Here is a 26,632-nt window from a genome sequence, read left to right as displayed (position 1 = left end):
TGTAGATCTCAAAACCTTTTGGAAAATCCTAGAATATTTCCACCTCCATTTATACTACCTCCATCTGTCTCTTCATCAATCCATTCATCTACAACTTTTCCACCTCCATTTGTATTTCATTTCTACTGCCATGTGTACCTCTATCTATACTTTATCCATATCTGTAACTGTGTGGGAGACAGGGACAGTCCAGGTCTTTCTTCACATTTTCAGTTGTGTGTTTTTAACACAAACCTGACTATGAAAACATAATTAGGAAGCTCTTAACATAAAGATAGTTCATATCTGCTCTTCGACTTCCACTGTGTTTCCATGAGAAAGCCTTGTGTTGACAGAAGGAACTAATGGGCCTGTGATACAGAACCCAAAACTTAAAAAGTTCTAGCCCATCAAGAGATCCCATTCATCATTTCATTTTGGGGAAAGGATATAAAAAATGAAATGTCAGAGCTATAATGTCAGGACCGTTTAAAATGTCAAGTGCTTGTTGTTGCATAGCCCGGCTGTCTGCTGTTCTGATCAAACTTCCAACTGGCATAATAATTACAGATGATGCATTGCATTTTCATGCACAACTGGACCCCGATTTATAACAAATCTGATGGAAACATTCTGGTTGCCCAGCCAGAAATTTTCTCCTTTTACTACATACTTTAAGACTTTTCCTTTGGAGCAGAACATTATTACTGATTCAAGACAGGATTCAGGGTAAGGAATGAGAAAGAAGGGCAGAAAAAAAAAAGTTTCTTAACAGACCAGAACTCAGTCATTTATAACATACAGATGCAACAAGAGCCAAGAGGCAGTGAACGCATTTGCCAAATGCATGTTTAATCTGAGAAGAATGCTAAACTGGGGAGACACTGCCCGGAGAATCCAGCTCTGTTTCAAGATGCAGACTCATTAACGTGGGCAAGGAAACACACATGCGAGTTCTATTGTGAACTGATAGATATGGAGGCAAAACTTCAGTTTAATCATCACGTTCTAATCTGCAGAGAGCGAGCAGAATACATAAACAGAAGCAACAATGCTTCTGTCTAGCATCTTCATGGAAGTCTCTATGCGACTTCAGGTAAGTGAGGTATTCATAACCAGATACAAATTATCATAAAAACCTGAGATCAACAGCAGGTATGTACAGAAAGTCACACTTCTCCACTGAAAGTTTTGTGTCCTCTGAAAGTTGGGTAATGCTTTCCCGCAGCCACTTCATTCCCCCTTCCCTAAAGCAGCCTCGTCAGGGAGTTTGGAAGCCTCGCTCCTGTGTCTGGTAGCTTCCTGGCACTGATTACTCTCAGCACATTCTTTCCAAGCGCTTCAGCGTTTCCAGTCTTCAGAAGACCTTGATCTTTTTCTGTGCCATTGCTAATTCTTCTACATTTTAAAGTCAGTTCTCCCAGAAAAAAAAAAATGAAAGAACAATTATCAAGAGGCTTTGTCTATACCACTCACGAGCATACACAGTATATTCACTGGTACTTTTACTGATAGTCCTTTGATAACTTTTCATCTCTACCAGACTCTCAATTCCTTATATAGAAAAGCATTCAATGGTAAGATTGCTCGTGAAAATAAAGGTGATGAATACATCTATTTTCATCTTGAGCCGAGAACATCAGGCAATGCATCTGTTCACATGTACGTTTGTACCTCGACACAATGTTGATTATTTGACCTTAAATTTTGAAGGTATGACCAAGTCATAGGAGTATGAAGATTGCAGATTTCTAAGATCAGAAGGAAATGACTGTTTTGCAAGGCTGTTTTTAATATTCTGCTCTCTGAGGAAATAATTCCAAGGACACTCCAAAGCTGTGCAAAAGGTTAAACATTCATTCATTCCATGTGTAATGACTGGTCACTAGTTCTCCTCTCCTCTTCTGATTTTTGATTCCTAATTTTGTCCCCTTAACTTAAGCATTAGGCCTACGCTGACCAGTCCAGTGCTATAAAACTATCAGCTTTTACCCTCGTGTTCTGGCCATGATGTTTTCCACTAACCTCATCCCACAAGACAACATTTTGGGGTGATGGGGGTGGGGTTGACTAAACCATTTGGATTATAATTATGGGTGTATTCAAGTCGAAAGGTACAGATGCATTTCCTGATCTCAAGGAGGTTGTACTTCATAGGGTTTGTGGCTTGGTGGGAGGTTAGCCAAGGACAAGTGAAGTACGTTGAGTAGCTAGAAAACGTGCACCTGCGGCAGAAAGTCAGCAGGAACTGAAATCAAGTGTTATACTGCACCTGTGCGTTAATAGATAAAGATCTAAAACAAATAGACATATCTACAACACCACAGCAGTGACTCAAATATCAGTAAGCATAAAGTCACATTCTCATAAGATACTTTTCGGTTTCCATGGAAAAATACAAAAATGTGTGTTTTTTGAGAGAAATCTAATCTTTGTTTCTTGTTTTCCTTATGCCAAAGAAGTCTGTGCAAAACCCCAGCTAACAGCAGGTAGGATTAGAATCCCAGGGAAAAGGCAACCATGGAATAAACCAAAGTGAGGTAGGAAAACCTGAAAATACAAAGGAGGGTTGCGTGTGTGGGCGGGGAGGGTCGCATGGAGGCAATGGTGGTAGGGCGGCAGCGGGGGGAGGGTGTCATAAATAACAAAAGAATAACCATCCTTTACAAAGGGAAAACACAGCTGCTAAATTCCCAAAAGATTTTTCAAATTTCTAGTGGCTCAGCACGACCAAAAAGAGAAGCAAGAGTGGAGACAGGGGAGCTGAAGTCGGTTTTGACCAGTTACGACAACACTTCCTCATTACCGCTCCTGGCGAGGAGAGAAGCTGCATCCGAAGGGGCTGGAGTGCCGTTGCTGAGGTGGAAAAGAGAAAATAAAACATTTTCTAAATTGAGATATAATTGACATACTGTATTAATTTAAGATGTACAACATGATCATTTGATACATAGACATTGTAAGATAATTAGTATGTAAGTTAACACCCATTCCCTCACATAGTTATAAATTTTTCCTCTTGTGATAGGAACTTCAGAGTTACTCTTACCAACTTAAAGATGGAATTCGCTGCTGTTTTACCACATTTTTCAAAATGTCTGTGAATTCTGCATATTCATTTTTTCCCATTAAATAACTATTCACATACACACACACACACACACACCCCCACACCCACCCACACACACACCTCTTTTCCAAAGTAAGCCAACCTCTACCTGTAGCAACTTGTCATGCTTACTATTTCTGTCTGACATACTTATTTGGAAGTTTTCCTCACTCCATTTGTTCATTTATTCATCAAACATTTATTAAGCCGTCATTACAAGTGCCACATCCTGCAAGGCACGGCTGCCACCAGTCCAGCCAGCTACAGAGCAGTGAAGGTGGGAGGGGCTCAGAAAACCCATGCTGATGAATTGCTTTCCTGTATCCATTGTTTTTAAATGCTGCTTCCTAATCCTCTTTAAGTTGTCTATCGAGTTATGTCCCAACAAATTAAAAGGGTGGTTTCTGGGTCTCCCTAGAAAAGATGGCCTGTGCAAGTCCAGAAATTTCCCATCAAAAGATCTACTAGCAGAGAGCCAAAGACAAGAGGTGGTTGGGCTGGAGATCGTGGGACTCAAAGACCAAAAATGATTTGTTTGTTTTGTTTTATCCTTAAAAACATTTCAATCTTTTTGGGGTATCATTCAGAAATTTAAGAATTTTTATACATTATATGAAATATGCACACAACTTGTATCTGCATTATTTAGGGCTGCTTGTTCTGTTGGTGAATATTCTCGCCTCCTGGGGACTCTGAAGTTCGGTGTCATGGGTGCTTTTCCATTGATCACCACCAGGTTCAGTTTTACTGGTGATAGAACCACTACCCACGAATATTAGCTTTCATCTTGTTTTTGTGATCTGGTTCTTTTGTTGAATATCTCTCAATCATGGATTCCTTCTCATTAACATCTTAAATGTCTTTATAACGTCACCAAAAAATTACTCCCTCCTTTCAAAAAGCCAGAATTTACTGTGCATGCCCACATGAGCATTTTTTGCTCCAAAGAAGTCAGCCTGGTTAGCAAAGAGCCTGTCTAAAAGGAATTGTTTGTCAATTCTTTGTAAGTCTTTTAAATTAAAACTTTATGAAAATTTATGCTGGGGCTAGGAAGTGACGAAAGATGAAAATGGGGAGTCCTGGGAAATGAGAACGACCAGATTTTCAAGGGAGGGTGCAGGATTTTAAACAACAAGCTTTGTATTCAAGGGCAAGGTAGCGCTAGCCGCATTTAGCAGCATTGTGTGGCGGAGCGTGGGCAGCCGCAGTCCCCTCCCTTCTGTAAGGAAACTGGATTCCCTCAGATCTGGTCGTTCCCAGGTCCCCAGTTTGATCCACAGTGTTGCAGTCTTTCTGGTTAGGTGCTCCATAAAATACCTTTATGTTCTGGCCCTGTTTTCTTTTACCCCGAATATCTGCTCAATAACCACCCTCTGTCCTTTCCTCTCTGGCCTTGTTCTGTCTCTTTTCACTTTCACGTTTTATTATTATGAGCCATTTAGCTTGCCTTTGTCCCTGGGCTACTTGGCACTTTGTTAAACCTGCCTGGACACTTTCTGCACTTGAGGTGGTGAAGAGCACCTATAAATCTTCCAAAATCATGCCAAGAACAACCCCAAAGCGGTGCAGGGGAGCAGGCCGAGCGCTTCCCGGAGAAAAGGCTGCAGAATTCTGTGCTTAGTCATTTACCTGGACTTGTCTTGTGGTCTTCTGTTGTCACTCTTCAATAATATTGAACATTGCGCTTTAATTTTCTGTCCTTGTGATTCTCTTCAAGATCTCCTTCCTGGATGCTTTTGTTCGTAATGTGAAAATAAAACTAACTTGCTAAATTATAACAGTGATTAAAAAAAAAAATCAAACACTACACAAAAGATGTAATGAAAAGAAAGAATCCCCTATTACCTCTCCGGGCCCCCAGATCTACTTTCCACTGGTAATTAACTTGTGCTAATCGATCCGTGTTCCTATTTTATGAAGTCTGCGATGCACGTGCGAGCCTATGTGAACCTCCTAGCTGCCTTTCTTCCTGCATACAGCATTGCACACTTTGCTTGTTTCTTCTTTACTTCTTCCTTTGCTTTTCATACGACATCTTCTTGTCAGACACTCATTCACTTTACAACTATTTACAGAGCACCTACTGTGTGCCAGGAAGTGTGAGAGCACAGGAAATACCAAAGTACAGAGCACAGAAGTAGTACTTCCTTCGTGAAGTTTATAGCTCTTGATTTTTTTTTAACTTTCCTAGCTTTTATCCTACACCCCTCTTTCGATTAATCTTCTTTGATTTGCTAACTACCACGATGATTACATATAGAAGAATTCATAGCTGTTGTGCATTTTTCTGTTTCAGCAGATCTGATGTTGGTCATTCTTACACAAATTATTTGCAGCCCATTTGGGATTTTCATGTATGTTCCTGAAGTGTTTCTGGTTGCATCTTGGTGTGCTGGGGTCTTCTTTATCTTTGGTCTCAGTATTCATTTGGATCATTGGATACCAACGGTATGCTTGCTTTTTATTTTGAGAGATGGAAAAAAATGTTGGCACATAGCAACACTATTCTGATGCACCTACTTGAACATCTCTATTTCTACCAACACTGATTTTTTTATAACAATGATAATAAAAGAATTATTTGAGGTCTGTATACTTAGGCTTATACAAATGTGAATAGACAGCCTCCTCTGTGATGCGAACTTCCCCTTTATGTGTGAGTGAAGCATCTCATTCTCTGTCAAATACAGGCAGAAATCCTTTTACCCTTCTGCAAATATCAACCCTCTACGTCTTCATTTCTTTCCCTTCCTTGGCCTCTGGGGCACTGGGCTGTCTTTGTCCAGTAGTACAATTTTAGCATCTTTTTCTTGATACATGGAATGACTCTGAAGTCCCTTGATGAGATAATAGCTTCCAGTGGTTTCCATATAAAAACAAATTTTATTAGTTTTAATTCTGTATCTGCACTTGCCAAGAAACAGTGGTTCATTGTTATGTCAAAATGCAACTAGTTTATTTGATGTCTTCACTTGTTAAAAGCCAGTGATACATATTTTCTTAAATTACAAGTTTTTGTATCAGGGAAGCGATTTGTGTGATTAGTTCTGTAAGCTATTCCAGAAACCACCAGGCATGCCTTCTCTCCTGACATATTCCTGCAGGTCGAAGAGCTCATCTCCCTAGTGTAGGTAACCTCAGTCACTGCCTCAGCCCAACACCGTCTCTCTTGCAGATTCGCATCCTTTTTCAACCAGGCTCTATTTTCTGGCTCCTTCCAACCACATTCCCCATTTTATTGGTCTCTTACACTTTGTTCTTGGGGAAACTGCATAGACAGGAAAAGTCTTGCACCATTTTCTTGTTTTCTGGAACATGTCATCTGTCTCCTCAAACTGAGCCTCTTAAGGAAACTGCCATCTCACCCTTCTCTACAAGAAGTCACTTTTCCTCTTCCCCCACCACCAGCACTAGAAGCAGGATCCAGAGAGACTTTTCAGTCTTGACCCTTCCTTTTGGAATTCACTTATGATGCTACGTCTTAAACATCCCTGGTGTTCTGTCTACTTCCAGAATTCTCACCCTTTGATCAATGGTTCGCGCCTGGGTTGAGTGGGTATATCCTCTCTACTCCAATTCCTGCCACCCGCAGCAATGCTAAGATTAAAAATGAAAACAAAACCGAGTAAAACCTCCAGCATTTCTCCTGTTTGATGATCATTATTTTCAGGTGCATATTCCAAATGAGGTTTCTACTGCCTTCAACAGGCCCTACTCTCTCTGTTTTTCTGGTTCTTTTCTAGTTTCACTTAGCTTCCTGACCAACTGTGGGTAGTCTGAATCCGTTCCTTGCAAGCTTTCACCTGAACAGACTTACTTTATTCTCTATCCATGTAGACCTAAACATGGATGATAACACACCAAATGGCTTTGGTCTTGGTAAACAAGTAAGTGAACATACTGACTTGAGACTGACATGAGGCAGATCTTCCTTAAGAGGAAGATCGATGCTCTTGATACATTTCCAAATTGTTTTTCAGAGAATTATACTCTTGTCCAAGGTTTGGTTCATTCATAGTGATGATTTTATTTGAACTTCCCGGCCTCCTCATCACATCCTGCCAGGCCAAGCGGCCACATTAGACTAATGCAGACTGCCACACTCAGCATGGGTCTCTACTGCCTTCTAGTGTCCACGACAAGAAGTGACCCATGACATGCAGATTCATTCTGCAGATTGGTGACAACCATGGCTCCCATCCCCTCCCCTCCCCTACTCCCTTTTTAATCTCTTACTAACAGCATGTATTCCATAATTCCAAACTTTTTGTTTTTCAAGGACCATTCCTGGATATGCTCCCTCAATCTCAAATCAATACGCCCACCTGCCAGTTTACAGATTACAACCGCTTGGTGTAAGCACTCTCCCTCCTCTTGGAATGTCTGTCTTCCCTCCTCACTGCTGCCTCTGAAGAAGTGTAGCTTCTGAGATAAACAGGAACCCAGGTTTTAGGGCAGAAGAAGATGGAGAAATGAGCAGAAATGTAGAAAAGGAGAGAAAGCAGAAATGGAAGCGAGTATGGACAACACTTCCCAGAAATGTATAGTCAAAGGGAAGGAAAAATCTGATAGAAGATGGCATATTTGAAGGAAGGATTTTTCTATCGTAGGGAAAACTTAAGTTTATTCGTAGGCTGATGAGAAAGATCCAGTAGAAAGGAATTCATTACTAGCACATATCCCAGAGCGAACAGAAGATCCCTCTTCTCATATTTGCCCATTTTTTCCTTTTATCTCCCTTTACTCTTCTTTATATATCCCAAGGTGTCAACCACTGTGCATTAAATATAAATATGATCAATAAATATTTACTCAATTGAATTGTATGCACGGATCAAATTACAAAGTTGCAATAAGATCACAAGCAAGGTTTGCTTGAAGTGTTCATGCTTTTGTCTGAATGGCAACCCCCCCTCCCCACTACTCCTGCTCTGTAAGAAAAGCGAGTGCAGGGTAAGTAGCTAATTCACTGTCCCCATTTACGTGGATCTAATGAAACACCAATTTGGTAAATTCTTCAGGACTCAGGTTTGCTGGCCATTGAGGGCTTACATAACCCGCAAAGAAAAATTAAATCAGAGTTCAACTTTTCCAGAAGCAAATTCATTTTGTGACATTTCTACCCCAGTGTGACAGAGTTGGGGGAAATGTTTAGCAAAACTGACATATGAAACCTGTTCCAGTTGTTAAAAACAAGATTCTATGTCATTTCTGGGTAATGAGGCTTGGAAGTTAAGTGAACTGAATACAGTCTGAAGTTTTATTTTGTACAGCACTAAGGGATCTAGTCTACATTCTAAGTAACAAAAGATCCTAAGAGCCCACTGAAGAAAAAAAAATCATAGCGGTCACTGTCATAAGAATTCTGGACCCAGGCAACGGACAGTGTCCTCAACTTTAGAGTGACTGTCTCTGATCTTATGATGAACATGAAAGGATGTTCTGTAAGCACCTAATGCTTTCTCTCTGGCTTCTGCTGCTGTCACCTTTGATTTTTTGTACCCTCTTGCAGAGTGATCAACTGGGAAGACAGACACGCATGCCTTGGAAGGACACTGAATTTCTCACACTCTGCCCACATCTTTTCATCATAAAAGCCGTCGGGGGATGCAGGAAAAATGACATTCCCAGCATTCCTAGAGGGAAGATTTAACCATCCTTCCACCTCACCTACCCCTGCCCCAGGTGATCCAATTAAATAACCCAAATCTGATGTAGAAATTCATAATAAAAGAGAGGGAGAGAGAATGGACTAGTCATCTGAGAATTTGAACATAACTTTCTTGATTGAATGTGAATGAATCATTAGGAGAACGGTTGACAAATTATTTCCATTAGAGGCACAGTCAAATACAACTCTCTCTCACTGCTTCCCAAGCATTACTAATCCTGAATCCAGGGATTAATCATAATTAACAGCAACAAAGCACCACTCTTGGCCTTAGAAAGCTGAGATCTCGCACTTAATACTCAGTAACAGTTACAGACATGTAAGCATCCTATTAGATGGAAATTTTTAAGGTTTCTCAATGTCTTGGCAGAGGCCCCCAAAGCCTAGGAAATTCAGCTGGACATCCAGTGTTCCCACATCCTGAAGAGATACTAGACTACATGCATATGTCATAAGAGATTATGAAATTTCTAGAATTTGTCCATCACCCAACTCCAGGCAGTAAGTGAGAGTGAAAGACTGAGTGGAAAGGAGGGAGGGAGTTGTCAGTGTGCCCTGTATTTTCCCTCTTCTTGTATAAGCAGCATGTGGAGGGATGGGCAAGGGGCTGTGGCTTGTTTCCTTCCTTCCTTCCTCCCTCCCTCACTGAGTACATCTACTCTTTTCCCTCATTTTGCTGAGCCCTTCTCTGACCCCTGAATGTGAGCAGGAGCAGGTAGGAGAGAAAAGGGGAGGAGGTAGGTGAGATAAGGGGAGCAGGAGAGCCCTGACTTGGCAGGTGTGGTCATGATTACCTAGTTTCAGAGCTCTGTGGATGGCTGATGTTTAAAGACCACTCTTTGATGAACATAGACGCCAAAATCCTCACCAAAATTTTAGCAAATAGAATCCAACAACACATAAAAAAGATTATACATCATGACCAAGTGGGGTTCATCCCAGGGACACAAGGCTGGTTCAACATACGCAAATCAATCAGTGTAATACATCACATCAACAAGAGAAAGGACAAAAACCACATGATCATCTCAATTGATGCAGAAAAAGCATTTGATAAAATTCAACACCCATTTATGGTAAAAACTCTCGCCAAAGTGGGTATAGAGGGAACATATATCTCAACATAATAAAAGCTATATATGACAAACCTACAGCCAGCATAGTACTCAACGGTGAAAAACTCAAAAGCTTCCCACTAAAATCTGGGACAAGACAAGGATGCCCACTATCACCACTCCTATTCAACATAGTCCTGGAAGTCCTAGCCACAGCAGTCAGGCAAGAGAAAGAAATAAAAGGGATCCAAATTGGAAAAGAAGAGGTAAAAGTGTCATTATATGCTGATGACGTTACTATATATAGAAAACCCTAAAAGGTCCACACAAAAGCTACTAGAGCTGATTGAAGAATTCAGCAAGGTAGCAGGTTACAAAATTAACGTTCAAAAATCAGTTGCATTTCTTTACACTAACAATAAATCAACAGAAGAAGAAAGTAAAGAAACAATCCCCTTTAAAATAGCACCCAAAGTAATAAAATATCTGGGAATAAATCTAACCAAGGAGGTGAAAGAATTATACACAGAAAACTATAAACCATTGATGAAGGAAATTAAAGAAGACTAAAAAAAATGGAAAGATATTCCATGCTCTTGGATTGGAAGAATCAATATTGTTAAAATGGTCACACTGTCCAAGGCAATCTACAGATTTAATGCAATCCCTATCCAATTACCCAGGACATATTTCACAGAACTAGAAAAAATCATAATAAAATTCATATGGAACCATCAAAGACCTAGAATTGCCAAAGCATTACTGAAGAGAAAGAAAGAGGCTGGAGGAATAACTCTCCCAGACTTCAGACAATACTATAGAGCTACAGTCATCAAGACAGCATGGTATTGGTACCAAAACAGACATATAGACCAATGGAACAGAATAGAGAGCCCAGAAATGAACCCACAAACTTTTGGTCAACTCATCTTTGACAAAGGAGGCAAGAATATACATTGGAATAAAGACAGTCTCTTCAGCAAATGGTGTTGGGAAAACTGGACAGCAGCATGTAAAACAATGAAGCTAGAACACTCCCTTACACCATATACAAAAATCAACTCAAAATGGATTAAAGACTTAAACATAAGACAAGATACAATAAACCTCCTAGAGGAAAACATAGGCAAAACATTATCTGACATACATGTCAAAAATTTTCTCCTAGAAGAAATAAAAGCAAGAATAAACAAATGGGACCTAATGAAACTTACAAGCTTCTGCACAGCAAAGGAAACCAGAAATAAAACAAGAAGAAAACCTATGGAATGGGAGAAAATTTTTGCAAGTGAAACCGACAAAGGCTTGATCTCCAGAATATATAAGCAGCTCATATGACTCAATAAGAAAAAAATAAACAGCCCAATCCAAAAATGGGCAGAAGACCTAAACAAGCAATTCTCCAAGGAAGACATACAAATGATCAAAAAGCACATGAAAAAATGCTCAATATCACTAATTATCAGAGAAATGCAAATCAAAACTACAATGAGGTATCACCTCACACCAGTCAGAATGGCCGTCATTCAAAAATCCACAAATGACAAATGCTGGAGAGGCTGTGGAGAAAGGGGAACCCTCCTACACTGCTGGTGGGAATGCAGTCTGGTGCAGCCACTATGGAAAACAGTGTGGAGATTCCTCAAAAGACTAGGAATAGACTTACCATATGACCCAGGAATCCCACTCCTGGGCTTGTATCCAGAAGGAAATCTACTTCAGGATGACACCTGCACCCCAATGTTCATAGCAGCACTATTTACAATAGCCAAAACATGGAAACAGCCTAAATGTCCATCAACAGGTGACTGGATAAAGAAGATGTGGTATATTTATACAATGGAATACTACTCAGCCATAAAAACCGACAACATAATGCCATTTGCAGCAACACGGATGCTCCTGGAGAATGTCATTCTAAGTGAAGTAAGCCAGAAAGAGAAAGAAAAATACCATATGAGATCGCTCATATGTGGAATCTAAAAAACAAAAACAAAAACAAAAACAAAAACAAACAAAAACAAAGTGTTAATAAAGGACAGAAATAGACTCACAGACAGAGAATACAGACTTGTGGTTACCAGGGGGGTGGAGGGTGGGAAGGGATAGACTGGGATTTCAAAATTGTAGAATAGACTACACTGTATAGCACAGGGAAATATACACAAAATGTTATGATAACTCACAGAGAAAAAAATGTGACAATAAGTGTGTATATGTCCATGAATAACTGAAAAATTGTGCTGAACACTGGAATTTGACACAACATTGTAAAATGATTATAAATCAATAAAAAATGTTAAAAAAAAAAAATAAAGACCACTCTTTCTCTGAGCCTCCTACCCACCCACTTTTTTTTTTTTTTAATGACTGAGATGCTCCTGAACTCCCTAGTCATGAATCATGACTTTTGATTCCAGCTGAGCCCTTGAGGCTCCAAGTCTGGTTTTGAAACACTTGCACAACTGATATTTTGGGCCAGGCAATTCTTTCTTGTTCTCCAATGTTCTGTACATTGTAGAATGTTTAGTAACACCCCTGGTCTCCAAACAATAGATAGTGGTAGCTCCACACCCTCCTCCCTCTCCGCTTGACAACCAAATGTCTCAGGAATTGGCCAAATGTCCCCTGGGAGAGATCAAGTGCAAAATAGGTGAGAACCTCTCCAGGTCTGCCTTCATCTTTCTTCTGAGGTCTCTTTCCTTCACCAAACATGATCCAAGACAACTCTATGCCAGCTGCCTCAACCATGGCCCATAGCTGATTCGTGGAAAAACCCAAGCTTCCCAACAGATGCCAGGAATGCAGATACATCCTAAACTTCATCCCTCTGCTCCACTGCATGGTCTGCTTTAGATTTCTCAGGTGGGATTCAAACACTGGAACACGGTACAGTGTTCCCTAAACTGCACTGTACACCCACATCTCAGTGGTCTCCTTAAAGCCCCATGCTATTGACATGAGGGCTCTCACAAGAAATTATCTCCAATAATCCTTCTCCAAAACCTTCATCTTGACCATTTCATGCTCTTCAAGTACAATTAAAATGTAACTACTTCCTTTGTAAAACCTGCCTACAATTTAGTCCTTCCTTCAGATCTCTTAATACCTGGGCTGAATTCCATTTTAATGCAGCGTTATCAAGTGTTAAGAGAACTTATAAAGTCTGTATTATTCCTTACCTTGCTGGGGTTTTGTTTTGGTTTTCTTACTTGCCATTACATAGAAAGTATATTTGTAGATCACAGCTTTGTCCATTTGTTACAATATTTCATTCTAATTGTAGTTCTACCCATTGATTTTCCCTTGCAGTTTTGCTAACATTTATTCCAGGCATTATGTTTGTGACTCAGCTCCTTTCATCTATAAATGAAAATTTGGATCAGATCATTTCTAAGGACATCTGATTCTGAGTTGCAAATTCAGTGTACTGCACTCATAATGTTAATCTTACTTCATTATTTAGGTACAGTGTCCCACTTAACTTCTTGTGCTCTGGGATCCATTTTATCTCATACCATGGTTAAAACTATCCTCACTCCATTGGTAGATGGGTAGAGGGTAATATTTATAAAGGAACTCCTTGAACTTTAGAGATGAAAAGGATCTGATATCCCTGAGCAATTTATGAGAAATACTTCAGTCAAGCTCCCAGAAAGATTAGCTCCTCAGGTACCTTTATTCTGAGTCCATGTCTCTTGCTATATAAACAACCTTGTATTTTAGCTGCTCCCCACAAGACTTTCTGCACCAAGGCAGAGGAAAAAGATAAGTTGTTTTAGAACATCACATTTATTTCATTTTTCATCTAAATACTGTTAAATTTGTACACCTGAGAGTGGATGGCACATGGAAGCTATGCAGCCATACACTCAGTAACCAACAGGATAGTGAACCATACATTTCCTCAGCCATTCCAGACGTGCATCCCGAGAACAGCCGGCCACGTGGAGGACCGTCACAAGCTCCACAGGAAGACTGAATTAACTACATGATGTCCTGCAAAGGGTATTTTACTACTTCACTGACCATGAGGATTGTTCAGTAGTTCTCTTTTGTCAGTAGAACCATTTCCATCAACAACATACAGCTTAAAATAACATTTTAATTTTTACTTCATTTTTTTTCCCTTGTGCTACTAGATTTACAGCAGCAATAAACTCTGAAAAGTCAGCAAATCCATTTGATGGAAAGCAAGGTGGAAAGGGAAATAAATATTTAAGAAGACCAATTATTTTTTATTTGAGAAGTCATCATTCATAAGCAGGACCTTGAGTACAATTTAAACACAACCCACAGTATTTTGGCATAAAACTTTGCCCTGGCACTTTATTTAAAAAAAAAATACATGGGTAAAGTGTATAGATACAAGTAATTTTAAACAAATACGTGAGTACCTTTTTAGAGAAAATATCTACTTCTTACGACCAAAAAAAAAAAAAAAAAAAAAGATTCCCACATGCCATGATGGAAGGCTAAGTCCTCACCACTAAGCACCCAAAAGGGGCTTTTTTCTCCTGGACCCCTTCAGGCTGTGTCCTCTACTCGTGGAGAAGTCCAAATACCAATTTTTTAACTGAAGGGAAATAGATCAGATAGCTGAATTCTGTACTCTATTTTAGAAAAACTGGTTGAAGTTTTTGGATGGCTATTCTCCAGGATTCCTTTTAACAGCATCATGTTCAGTTATGAATCAAAACTGATGAGCTTTTTTACAAAGATTTTGTCACATTCAATCTTAGGAAAGGTTGTTGAAGGGTTACAAGTGTAGGTAGGTCCCATCATCCCGTTTGAAATCGATAAAATATTCTCAGTTGAAACAGAAACAGCCTGGGTCATTCATTCTTAAGAATCATACAGGTCAAACCTTGCTCAGCCGAAAGCTCAACTGTATTAAAAAGGCGGCCAGCTCTGGGGAGCGGGTGACCTGCCCCCTGCCATTCTCCCACGTGGCTTGGCTGCCAGTAGCAGCACATTCAGCCCAGGAAAACACACCATTTCCTGCATTCTCTTTAAAATATTTGGGATGTCAAGTCCTATTCACAAAACAGGATGTGACATAAGTACACCTTTCCCTTGAAGATAAAGGGCTTTAGGCTTATAGGTCTAAAGTAATACGTGTTTGATTTGAGTCAAACTTAAGCTTTGGAGTCTAGTTCAACCGAGTTTATAACAAAAACAACTGAGGAACTATCTGCAGTTCTGGATGTAGAGCAAAGCCTGTTTGGCTGGTTAATGGCTTGGTTTTGGTTTTGGTTTTGGTTTTTTTGAAGACAACTGCAGTCTCTCAGATATTGGAAGCCAGTGTGTAAATCTTATAGCATTGCCCTCATAATGTATCATACATTAAAATTTTCTACAATGTGGATAGTCAGAAATAAAGTGCGAAAATATTTAAAAATCATTTCACTACCTTTGGGTATTAGATTTTTGTTTCTTACAACAGGAATCTTTACTCTATCAATAATTTATGTGTTATAAGAGATAAGACTTCTGCTAACAGATGAGAGTCTGGTTGAAGGCTCCTGAAGGAAGTTTTCTCCATCTTTTTTTCCTACTGCTCACAACCACTCCACCTTCTTAATTCCTAGTACAGCTATGGCTGAGGTGAGGAAATACATTATTATAGAGATGAAGTTTAAGATGATGTCAGGATATCATATCTCCAGATTTGGTGGGACACAACCACTATTTCTCAGAAACGGGACTGGCAGGTTTGGAGGATGTAAGCTGGGTGGAACGGTATCTAACCACGGGTACATCTGCTCCGAGGTCTTACTCCTGCGTCTCCAGGGCTGACCAAACAAGACAATCACTTCATGTGTGGTTATTGTGCATACTTACCAAAAAGTCACAAAAACATCCTCTCTGCGAAGACTGAGCTGGCTTGTTGGAAACTTGATACTCCAGTGCATCCGTTAAACTGTATATTTCATGATGACTCGTTTCACATTATGAGTCCCACTTCAGTGGTCACAGTTTTCAGTGCCACTTGCATGATGAATGGCAATAGGCTAGATTAAGCAATGTTTTCCTTAGAATATTTGGTATTTTATAATGAGGCACAGTGGGTGGGTGGTCCTAACACCTTCCAATCCAGGCTCTGAAAGCTCTGGGCAAACCCCACCAGGAGATGAGCATAAATATTTTCATTGTGTGGTTTAAAAATGGACAACCTGGCTACAGCCAAAGTTCGATTATGGATGAGGAAATCTTTCTACTTGGACAAATGCAACCTCTTTCAAAAACTCCTGCAAGCAAAACATTTCCTGTTTTCACTGCAGCATCCTGGTATGCAGTCAGCAAATTAATCCTTACAGTCCTCAGCCAACTCTTCTTTCCAATTATCGTTCTATCAAGATTCTGTAGAAATTTGCATTGGCAAAAACAACTCTGGCAAAGGTAATTTAATAGCTTGTGTTGGAGAGGGTTTTAAAGTAAACGCTTATTCTGTAAAACAGAAGAAAACAATTCTTGTCTTCAGTTAATCTATAAGTTTCAAGGATGGGAGGGGGAGATTGAAGAGCCACAGAGAAGGTGAGCCATCTGCAAATGTGACACGAAGCATGCAATAGAGAATGTCCAAGACTTTTCTCTGGGGCGACCCAAGGGAACACCGTTTATACTTGTGTGGTTGAATTACAGGAGCCCCCGTGGCACGTAGAACTGTCCGGAGAAGTCTGACACTTCTTGGCCTTGAGCCAGAGTGGAGTTCATAAACTCTGCATCAGAATCACGAGGGGACAATGAAATATGTGGCTTCCTAGACCTCCTCCCACCCCAACAAAGCATCAAAACTACCTGGGATGGGGTTCAAGAGTTGGCATTTTAATAAATGAGTCTCATGTATCCTAAGATTTGGGAACCACAGACCTAAGCTGTCTCTCTAATCCAGGTCTCTGTAGGTGATATTAACATCCAACCATCTCTCCAAGTGGCTTTTGTGATTGTGGCTTACTCTCATTTGAATTTATATAACCTTATTAAAACTAATTAGGAAAATTATGACCCACATGGTTCAGTCTCAGAATAATGACACAGTCCTACGACTACAACCCAGCCATCAAAAATTAATTTCCAAGTAACAGCAAGGCTTTACTTTCATTTCTGGAACAAACATGAGTTGCAAGAAATTTATGGGTTTCTTCACAACACCCCCTTCCTCTCCCGTCTGCTCCTCTGCACACACCCTGCTGCTCAGACTTCAGCAATCTCCACCGCCAAGCTCCATGAGAACGTTCCATTCTTTTATCCTGCCAATCCTCCTCATAATTCTGCCCCACAAAGTCCTTAAAAATGAGTTTGGCAATGGCAGGATCCTCCTTTGAGGTTGGAGGGAGGAAAACAGGGCACAGAAAAAGCCAGTCCAATGAGCCTCAGGAGGAGGGTGTGGGAGCCTGTGTACAAAAATAATTTTAATCCCAGTGCGTTTATAGGTTTATGTATCATGTTTTTCGGATGGAGTAGATTATAGGGGAGAGATAAGCGGGGACCAAGACATGGAGGAATGACAGTTTCTCAGGCTCCTAAGGGAGTTTGGCCCCATTCATATGTTAAGTCATTTCATAGTTGGGGGTTCAAATGAGAAAGAAAAAATTTACAGAGACTTCAATTTTAAGCTTTTTCATGGTCTCTAAAATGTACAGAAACTAAGACATACTTTTTACAATTATAAAGCATAAGAAGACTTTTAAAAGCTAGTTCTTCCCTACTAAAGAGATGAAACTTGAGAAGTCTAATAAAAAAATAAGGGAAACGGTCATGTGCTTCTGCACAACAGAAAAGCCACAGGTGGAAATTATGGTCTCCAGGTGATGCCATAAATCAGTTGATTTTAAAGATCTGATCAACTTGAAATGAAGTTAGAAAGTTAAACTCTAAAGCTGATATTCATATGAAAATTATTGTTTTATTATTACCAAGTATGACTATTAATATATGTATTTTTAAAATGGGGAAAAGCCCACGTCCCATTGTTCTGGTCACTTTCCATGCATTCTCTCTCGTTCTAACAACAGCCTTACAGGCTGCCTTATTACTCCTATTTTTACAGAAGAGAAAGCCGTTTTTCAGAGAGGTTAAATCAGCTAATTCAAGCAGCAAAACGGGGGTGTGGGTGGGTTCAGGACTGAAACCCAGTCAGCCTGTTTTAAGACTTTTTCTTCCTTCCACCCAACAGTGCCCCGAGTTCCTTACAACTGAATTCTCTTTCTGGAAGAGGTGTCTGCAGGCTGACTAGATGGGACACATTCAAGGCAGCATGTTGCTGTGGATTTCTGCGAGTGAACTACCGGGTAACACATCGTGTAAGGCGGGGTAGGTAACTCGCTGTGTCTGAAGATGCCGCACTTGAAGCTCGTGTTTCCTTCAAACCCAGGGCCGCCCAAGGTGAAGCTGGCCGGGTGCTCCCAGTGGCTCTGCATCCGGGAGGCTTACGAGCCCCCCAAGTCCATGCCCCGCTGCACCGCCCACCATACCATCCTGCTCAGCAGGACCTCTTGCCCTCCCCTGCTGTCATGTCTGATGAATATTCCTTCTTCTATCTGTTTTGGAATCCTGGGCCCCTGCCTCATGGTTTGGCCTCCAGCACCCCGTACACAGCAGTGTCTCCCTGCTTACAGTTTCCCGTGGGAAACTTCCCCCGTGGCCCCTCCAGGACCGTTGATCAGCTGAACCAGCTATTGTGCCGGTGCTCCTTCAGCTGACCCTGTCCTCAGTCTCACCCATGCCTGTGGCTAGGAACCGAGAGCCTTCCTCCACTGTGCAGCCGGTCCTTCCTCGGCTCAGCGGTTCCCCTCTCCAGAGCCTCCCCCCTGCGTTACAGCCCTGATTCCGCTCTTCTCCACACCCTATAAAGTCTTTGGCTAAAATCTCGCTGTAGAGATCACCTGACCTGCTCAATATGGCCCTGCCATCACTCTCCGTTTGCCTGAGTGACCTTGAGAAACAGATACTGGAATGTTCTCTCAGTATATGTCAGAGACATCTGCTTTGGTGTTTTGTCCCAATGATAGAACCACGAATTGATGAACCGGATAATCTCACTAGGGAAACTTGGCTTCATTTCATTGATATAAATCATAGAATTTCAGCTCTTGAGACAGTGCTTCATTCTGCAGATGAGAAAGGGACTGGATGAGTAATAAGTCATGATTGCAGTCATGACGCAGTGACGACTGTTGGTGTTGATGTGACACTTGCTATTCATACAGGGCCAGGCATCCTGCTTTACAGGTGAGCTCATTTAACCCCAACAAGGCCCTGCTTGGTGTTCACAAGAAGCACAGCACCTGGGTTCTGGAACACTAAGATCATGGAAATAAAAATCACTATGACAACTAGTTAGCCCCATTTATTCCAGTGGACCCTCTTATTCAGGAAAACAATCCCAATCCAACAAGAATCCAAACTTTAGCTCAGATTAAAACTGCTTCCTCCCACAGCGTTAACTTACAGCGACTTTTCACGGAATCACTCTCTGAAAAATTCATGAATCATCACGGCCCCTAACCTGAAGACATTTAGATATTTTCACTCGTTTACATGCGACACTTTTCAGTGACATTTTTCCAGCTATGGCAGGTCAGTAGCAACATAGGAATTGAAAGTTCTTGCCTGAAAATGGTTACTCAGATGGTCGGAAGCAAGGAAACCCAGAGAGTGAGGATAAACACGTTATGTGGTTGATCAACAGTTGTCAGGGACATGTAATTTGCATTTTAGGAACTGAAAGAAAGTAGGCAACGTAAGGGCTGTCTATTATATCAAATACATGTGAATACTTTTTAAATACTTCTGTGAATTTTTTAAATCTGTAAGGGAAACGTGATGTTCAGCATTTAAGACCTAACCCATTTTCACCTACTGACACTTATATTAACAGCAAACATGATTTCCTCAGCCGTGGGATTGCTGGAACGCCCTGAGGAGAGGCTGGCTGGCCTCTGTCAGATGAGAAATCTGCTGCTGGCTTGGTAAATTGGTTCTATAATGTGATCTTTATGCATATCAGACACGGTTGTTTTTGACTTGGCCATGACTGTACAAAACTCAAGGGTTCCGGGACAGAGGGCATCTCATAATGTTTACCAAGCAAACTCCTGGTTATTAGTAGGTTTCCTGGATACCAGGGAGCCCTGACCACCTGCCCCCAGAATGCAGCCAGCTTAGCGTGCCCGGCCCGCTGTGAGTTAGAAGCCAGTCTCATGTGCATCTGGGGAAGGCAGGATAGTTGTCCAAGTCTGCACACTTCAGAACGAGGTAGTTACGGAATACCCAGCTGGAACTAGAGCAATGGCAGCCTCTTGCAGGGAAATTCCTCAGGTAGCCAATGTGGGTTTCTTCTCATAAAGCACCTGTCTCCTTAAACCGATATTGCAGCAGATAAAATACAATCCAGTCTCACACCCTAATTCAGCCAGCCTGCCTCCTATGCTTACATTATTTCCCACAGAAAAGCCTGGATCCTCGTTCTCTAATGACTGGGAGAGGTGCCCAGGGGATGGGGACAATGGCAGGTGAGACAGTGGGATGTATGTACCTATATTCCTGGCTTCTGCATGGGGCTGGGGGTATTGTCGTTCTTTGACTATGACTAAAAGAACAGTCAGAGGAACTGCTTCTGAATGAATAGTTTGGGACAGAGAATCCCCTTTTCATACGCATCCATGGTTCACAGCTCCTTGGTGGTGGCAGAAATGAGCCTAGCACAGTTTTCTGCTATTTTGACCGTGGTCTTTCTAGGATAGCAGGCACTGGCTGCACATTTGAACCACCAGACAGCTTAAAACTAACATTGTTTTGATTCAGTTGGACTGAGGGGGAGGCCCAGGCACTGTATTTCTAATTCCCCAGGTGCTTTTGTTACAGAGCCAAACCTGGGTCCGCTCAGCTGCGTGCAGCAAGGCCAGTCTACGGATACTGGCTTGTGGTGAGGGAATGAAGTGCAGCCTTTCCTGCAGGGCCAAGCAGGCAGTGTGGGCAGCTAACGCAAGACCTAAACTCTCAGCTGGCTTTCAGGGAAAGGTTTTTAAAGACAGGGTGAGGGAGACGGTTTCAGGGTATATGACCAGGCTCGTGGACATTCTTTCTATTGGTTGGTGGTGAGGTAACTGGGAATCAACATTATCAACCTTCTGGTTCCAACCGATCTGGGATCTATGTGCTCGTGGTCAGCATGAAGTTAGCTTCCTCCACCTGGTGGGGGTTTCAGTATCTGCAAAACAGCTCAAAGCTATGGCTCGGAATATGATCAATAGCCCTTGAAAATGTCCTGGGGACTTTGTTTAATGGCTAAACTATTTTTTTTGTCTTGCTTGACTGTTTTCCTTTGTTTCTGCATTTTCTTACTTCTGATTAAATCTGCTCTTTGGAACTTGAGGAAGAAGCCTAGGAGGCTAAAGTTTTCTGCAAACAGGAGGCAGGCAGAGTACACGGGGTGGTCTATCCCAGGAAGGCCCCATAGGGTCCTGCTCAGTTACACTTCTAACATGTAGCCAGAATTGAGAACCACGATTCCAACAGATTTTGTTCACATATGAGTTATAAAAATTAAGTTTTAAACGAATGTCAGCAGGTACAGTTGACATCTTTAACAGGTAACATTCTGAGGGGGCTTGACCAAAATTGATTGATGGTGTACATGAAAATACTTTGTAAACTATACAGTGCTAACTAAGAATGTTTTTATTTTCAGCAACAAATGCTTCCTAAGAACACGTATGCTGGCAGTTCTGAAGTTAGTAGCCGTGGTCTTTACCCTTAAGAGCTTGCAGCCTAATGGTTTACAATCTAATAGATGGCCATTTATCTCTAGTAATTGCAGTCACTTTGCAGGCCAGACAAGCCGGGCAGCCAGGGGGTTAATGATCAGCAGCAATTGTGACACAAGTTAAAAGCCAGGGTGCCTGCCAGTTTTTAAGGGCTCTCACACAAAGAGAAGCTGAGAAACCAGATAAGCAAAGGTCACTTCTGAATTTCAAAGTAGATCTGGGGCTCCCTTTCAGGTGTCCTGGGTGAGATTAAGAAGACAGTCAAAACTCTAAAGATGATTCCCATGTAATTAATTTCATTCTGTGGCAACCATTGCCTGGGGCCAGCACTGCCCCCAAACAACACGAGTGAATGTCTGATGCTCTCAGATCAATAAGAGACAAGAAACTGTGGGAAAGCAACCCCTGCACTTGTAGGCATATCTTTTCATCGGAAAATATAAATTTGAACTTGATAACCAGTAGAGTTAATCTCTGTGGGGGCTGAGGTCAGAATTATCTGCGTTTTACAGATAAGCACCCCCTCCCTTTGTTGGGCTGTACTACACTTCCCCCCACCCCAAAGTTTTCTCTAGCATTTCACACGAGCTGTGATAATGTAGGCAGGATCACTTTTGCCTCAGTTTTGGAATTGCAGCTCAGGTATGCCCATCCCTTTTGTGCAGGTTGTCCATAACGCAAACAGAGAAACCTACGGGAGGGGCTCAAACTGCAATGTTAATTACAGTATGATGAGCATTGGGTGCAGTTAAGCCAGGTTCTTCTCTATCTCACAGCTGCAGCGCTTAATCCTAGCTGGCTTCTTTGCTGGCCCTCACTTAGAGAAAGTTTTTGGAGCCCCTTATCCTGAGCACAGGCGTATTATTTTCTGGGTCGCTCCTTCCCCCCCTGCCCAGTACTCATTCCTATTTAACTGCCTAACAATCCCACTCTTCCCGAGATGCTGCCTCCCCTGTTCCCGTGGTAGCCAGTGAGTCACATTACAAGAGAGTCACAGAAGGGCTCATTAAATAGCAAGGGCTTCTGATACTGTAGAGCTAAGACTTGATTTGTGAACGCTTATTTGGTAAGCCATCACACGTATGGTAGAAATCATTAAGCCCCACAACTTGCCCCTTTATCTTCACTTTTCTCTCTGTAAACAGGTTAGTCACCTATGCTTAAGAATTCCCCACCATTCCCTCATTCTTGATTTGCAGGATTTGTCTGAGACTGCTGATTTAAATCTGAGAACTTGCATTGGCGGTTTTGTTTTATCCCAGTGTTCAGCTTTATCCTAGTGCTGACAACTGTTTTTCTGGCTTAAACCTTCACTTCTTTCATGGTTGTATTAACAGAGGAAGAACAGAACCAACCCTGTTGAAACAGCCTCCATCATTCTTTAGCCCATGCATTCTGTTACTTTAGCCCTGCACGTCGAGAGTTAGAGAAATGTTGCTGTGTTCAAATAAGTTAAGTTTCCTTTAGAAAGTTCCCATCCCGTGGTCCTGGGTTAGTTATGGCCGTTACTTGTAGGTAAGTTCACTTTTAGCCTAGAACTCCTTAGAATAAGCAGAGAGAAGAGAGATTGAGTAGAAACTGCTAACAACTTGAATTTTTGCAGCTTTGTGATTCTGCCTACGTGAGCAAGAACAAAGAATGTGATGTTTCCTTGAAGGCCAGGTGGCTCCAAGAAGTCTGCAAGCCTGCCTTCACCCTTTCACTTCCCCCTTTTTCTTCAGCATAAGAGAAGCCTTAACTCCACCCCGAATTAAGACAGGACACCAGCCTGCCATCTTCTTGGTCTGCTAGCTTTCCAAATTAAGTTACTACTTCTCACCCTAATGTCTTGTCTCTTGACTTATAGGCCTGTCTCATAGGTGAGCTTGGACTCTAAGTTTTGAGTTCAAAACCCATGAATTCAGAGAAATTATTTTACCTTCCTTATAACACCTCAGTATCTTACAGGAGGCAAAGCTTCTGACAAGCCTCCTTCCATTTTCCCCCCACCATTCCCTTCCGTACCAGTAGTCAGGCATCTATTACCCCATACCTGCCCTCCTGCACGTAGGTATCTGACAAAAGACTACTCTTAGAGAACTTCAGATTCAGTTTGAGCTGATGATGGTGCTCTGTTTGGAGAGCACCTGCAACAGAACCAGATCTGTTTTGCCCTAAACACAGCAAGCCAGGATGCTGAGACGCCAGGATTTTGAGGCAGAGTAAGTTACTCGCAGCAAGGGAGCCAAATAAAGAGACAGAAGGACAGAACAACTAAACTTCCCCCCACCGAAGGCCAGGGGCCCGGGTATTTATGGGATGAGGAATGAAGCAGCTGGGCTTTTGCGGCATGGGGGGGCGTGGGGAAAGGAGATTGGAAAAAGGTGCCCTAATCTTTGTTCTGCGCAGGCGTAATTGGGCTACAGACCCCTACAGTTCAAAAGGTCACCCAGCACGCATGCCCAGTTGGAGGGTGGGTGCTCCTATCTGGCCTTTTTTTATTGGAGAGTCAGTTTACAATGTTGTGTCAATTTCTGTGAGAATGCTTCAGTCATACATGAACAGACATATATTTATTTTCATATTCTTTTTCACCATAAGTTACTGCAAGATATTGAATTTAGTTCCCTGTGCTATGGTCCTATCTAGTCTTAATCAGCTCAGCTTCAACTAGAGGCAGCTGACTCCAGCTCCTGGACAACAACTCTGGCAAACAGTTTATTGTTTAGGCCACGTGCTGCTTGGAGAACATGCAAGTCTTAAAACGACCTTGATTAGTGAAGGCGGGTGAAATGGATTTAACCCACAGTTTCACACCCAAATGCCTAGGTGTGGCCCCGAGGGCTGAACGCTTACCTTCACACCTGTTACAGCAGCAAGGCTGTGGACCAGGAGCCAGAGGTGCTGAGGGCTGGCCTTCTGCTCTGAGATTCTCCTGCATCTGGTGCTGTGAGCACCTCATTTCTCAGCCATGGTGTAAGAGTAAATGTAGTCCTGACAACAGACTGGTTATCTGTATGGAGCAAAAGATACAGTTGAGGTGCGTGGAGTGTGTGCTCCCTGGTTACACTCTATACTTCAGCAGTGACCCTCTGCCTTAGTTAGGTCCCCATTGACCCTTCTCTCTCCTACCTTGTACTTTAATTTGAGCTGTTCTCTTAATTGAAATACCGAACTATTTTGTTAAAGGTGGCATACCATAGCAGTTTAGACTGCAGCCCTTGGAGTCAGACTGCCGGCATTCCAATTCTGCTCTGTAGTTTTAAGCAAGTCACTTAATCTCTGTGCCTCAGTGGCCTCGTCTATAAAATGGGAATGATAAAAATCATATCTACTCTTATATTATTGTTGACGATTCTATAAGATAATAAGCAGAAAGTGCTTAAGACAGTGACAGGCACAGAAATGTTCATTAAACATTAGCTTTTATTCATAATAGTTCAAGTTCTTCACTTTTTCAACACCTCAACATGCCTCAACTTCCCCAGAAAACCTTTTCTAACCAAATCTACAACTTAGTTTTCGTTGCATCTTCTGGCCCCAGTAAATGTACCCTTGAATAGCACTATACTCCTGCTATAGTTTTTGATGTTATACTTTATATATTTTATATATTTTCTTAAGGCATTTGATCTCAACATAACTTTCATCAGCTAGACTGTAAACTCTTTGGGCGAACAGAAAATCATGTCTTCTACCTACCTACTCACCCCCATCCCCACACCTTTCCAAAATCTGAGTGTGATTTTTCTGCTATTACCTGCCCTGCTGGGATGGGATTGAAGAATTCCCTAGTCCATCCATCCAGCTGGCCTGTCTAGGAACAGGCTGGACCATTAGTCACAATACTGGGCAGAATTTTAAAAGCAGCCCTGTAATACCCAAGACCCATCTGGAACCTTGAAACTAGAGAGTTAGTACAATGCTTTGCCCTCTCTCAATCTCTGATTCTTTATTTACTAACTTTAATTTTTTGAGGCTGCATTTGTCACCCCACTAGATTGTGAACTCCTTTGAGGACAGGTAGATAAAAATTCCATAGACTGGGGAAGTGTGGACTAGGGAAGGAAAAGAGGGTTGCAGGACACTGGGGGAGGGGGAGGGAATGGGCCCTGCTCTGTGAGAGTCGAGAATAGTCAGAGGGTTGGGCAAGAGAAGCCACTGGCGATGGCAGAGGTAAGAGCAGAAGCACCTGTGATTGACTGGAGGAAGCTCACCAGGTTCCCCTGAATCTGGCGTAGCTTGGGAGGAAAGGCTGTAAGGAGTCTCTGGTCAGACAATCCTGAGCCAGCCTAAGAGACTTTCATACCTAAGAGTATAAACAGAGTGACCAGGAGGCCCCACCCTGCGGAGACAGCAGCATTCTGAGTGAAGCAGGAGATGAGGAGAGTGTCTGTCTCAGCACCTACCAGTGTGGACAGACGCTCCCCTGATCTCTTAACAATACCTTGAGTTCTAGGTATCAACACCCACGTGGTTTATATGCAGCCCTGGAAAGTGGAGGGAGAAATCTCCTTGGTAAAATGGGGACTCAAAAGACAAATTAATTTTATTATGGAAAACTAAAGTATATTTCTTAAATGCCTGAGTATGCAAGCTGAAATTCTTACCAGATACACACACACACACACACACACACACACACACACACACACACACACACACACACAAAAACACTTTAAAACTCCCCCTGAGAGAATCATTCCAGTTGGGCACTAAGCTATAACTTGGAAGACACAGTGGCCCTCTTTAGTATAAATATGGGAGAATGGGGTGGGTGTAGCTCAGTGGTAGAGCTCGTACTTAGCATGCAGGAGGTCCTGGGTTCAATCCCCAGTACCTCCATTAAATAAATAAATAAATAAGCCTAATTACCACCCCCAAAAAGCCCACAACAAATAAAAATTAAACGAATAAATAAATAAATGGGGAAAAGGTGAAGGAGAGAGAGAGGAACGGAAAGGAAAGAAGTGCATATACAGAAGAGAGGGCCCTAGAGTTGTCACTGCCCTTGTTATTTTATTTAATGGTTCAGTAGACATTTGTTCAGCATCTACTTCATGCCGCC

At 41.8% G+C, this 26,632-nt stretch overlaps 1 long non-coding RNA gene across 1 annotated transcript in view; it reads right to left on the bottom strand.

Moving 5' to 3' along the window:
• Positions 1-1,094: 1,094 nt before the first annotated feature.
• LOC105087696 (uncharacterized) overlaps positions 1,095-26,632 on the bottom strand; it is a 33,207-nt gene continuing 7,669 nt past the window's right edge. The window contains exons 2-4 of the long non-coding RNA XR_004138241.2: positions 24,421-24,577; positions 2,786-2,835; positions 1,095-1,396 (exon numbers count right to left, since the gene is read on the bottom strand). This is a non-coding gene — a long non-coding RNA (uncharacterized LOC105087696). The remainder of the gene's footprint in view (positions 1,397-2,785; positions 2,836-24,420; positions 24,578-26,632) is intronic.

This window comes from Camelus dromedarius, chromosome 2 (assembly GCF_036321535.1).
Source record: "Camelus dromedarius isolate mCamDro1 chromosome 2, mCamDro1.pat, whole genome shotgun sequence".
In the NCBI taxonomy this organism is placed as follows: Eukaryota; Metazoa; Chordata; class Mammalia; order Artiodactyla; family Camelidae; genus Camelus; species Camelus dromedarius.
This window is presented reverse-complemented; position numbering and strand designations above follow the sequence as displayed.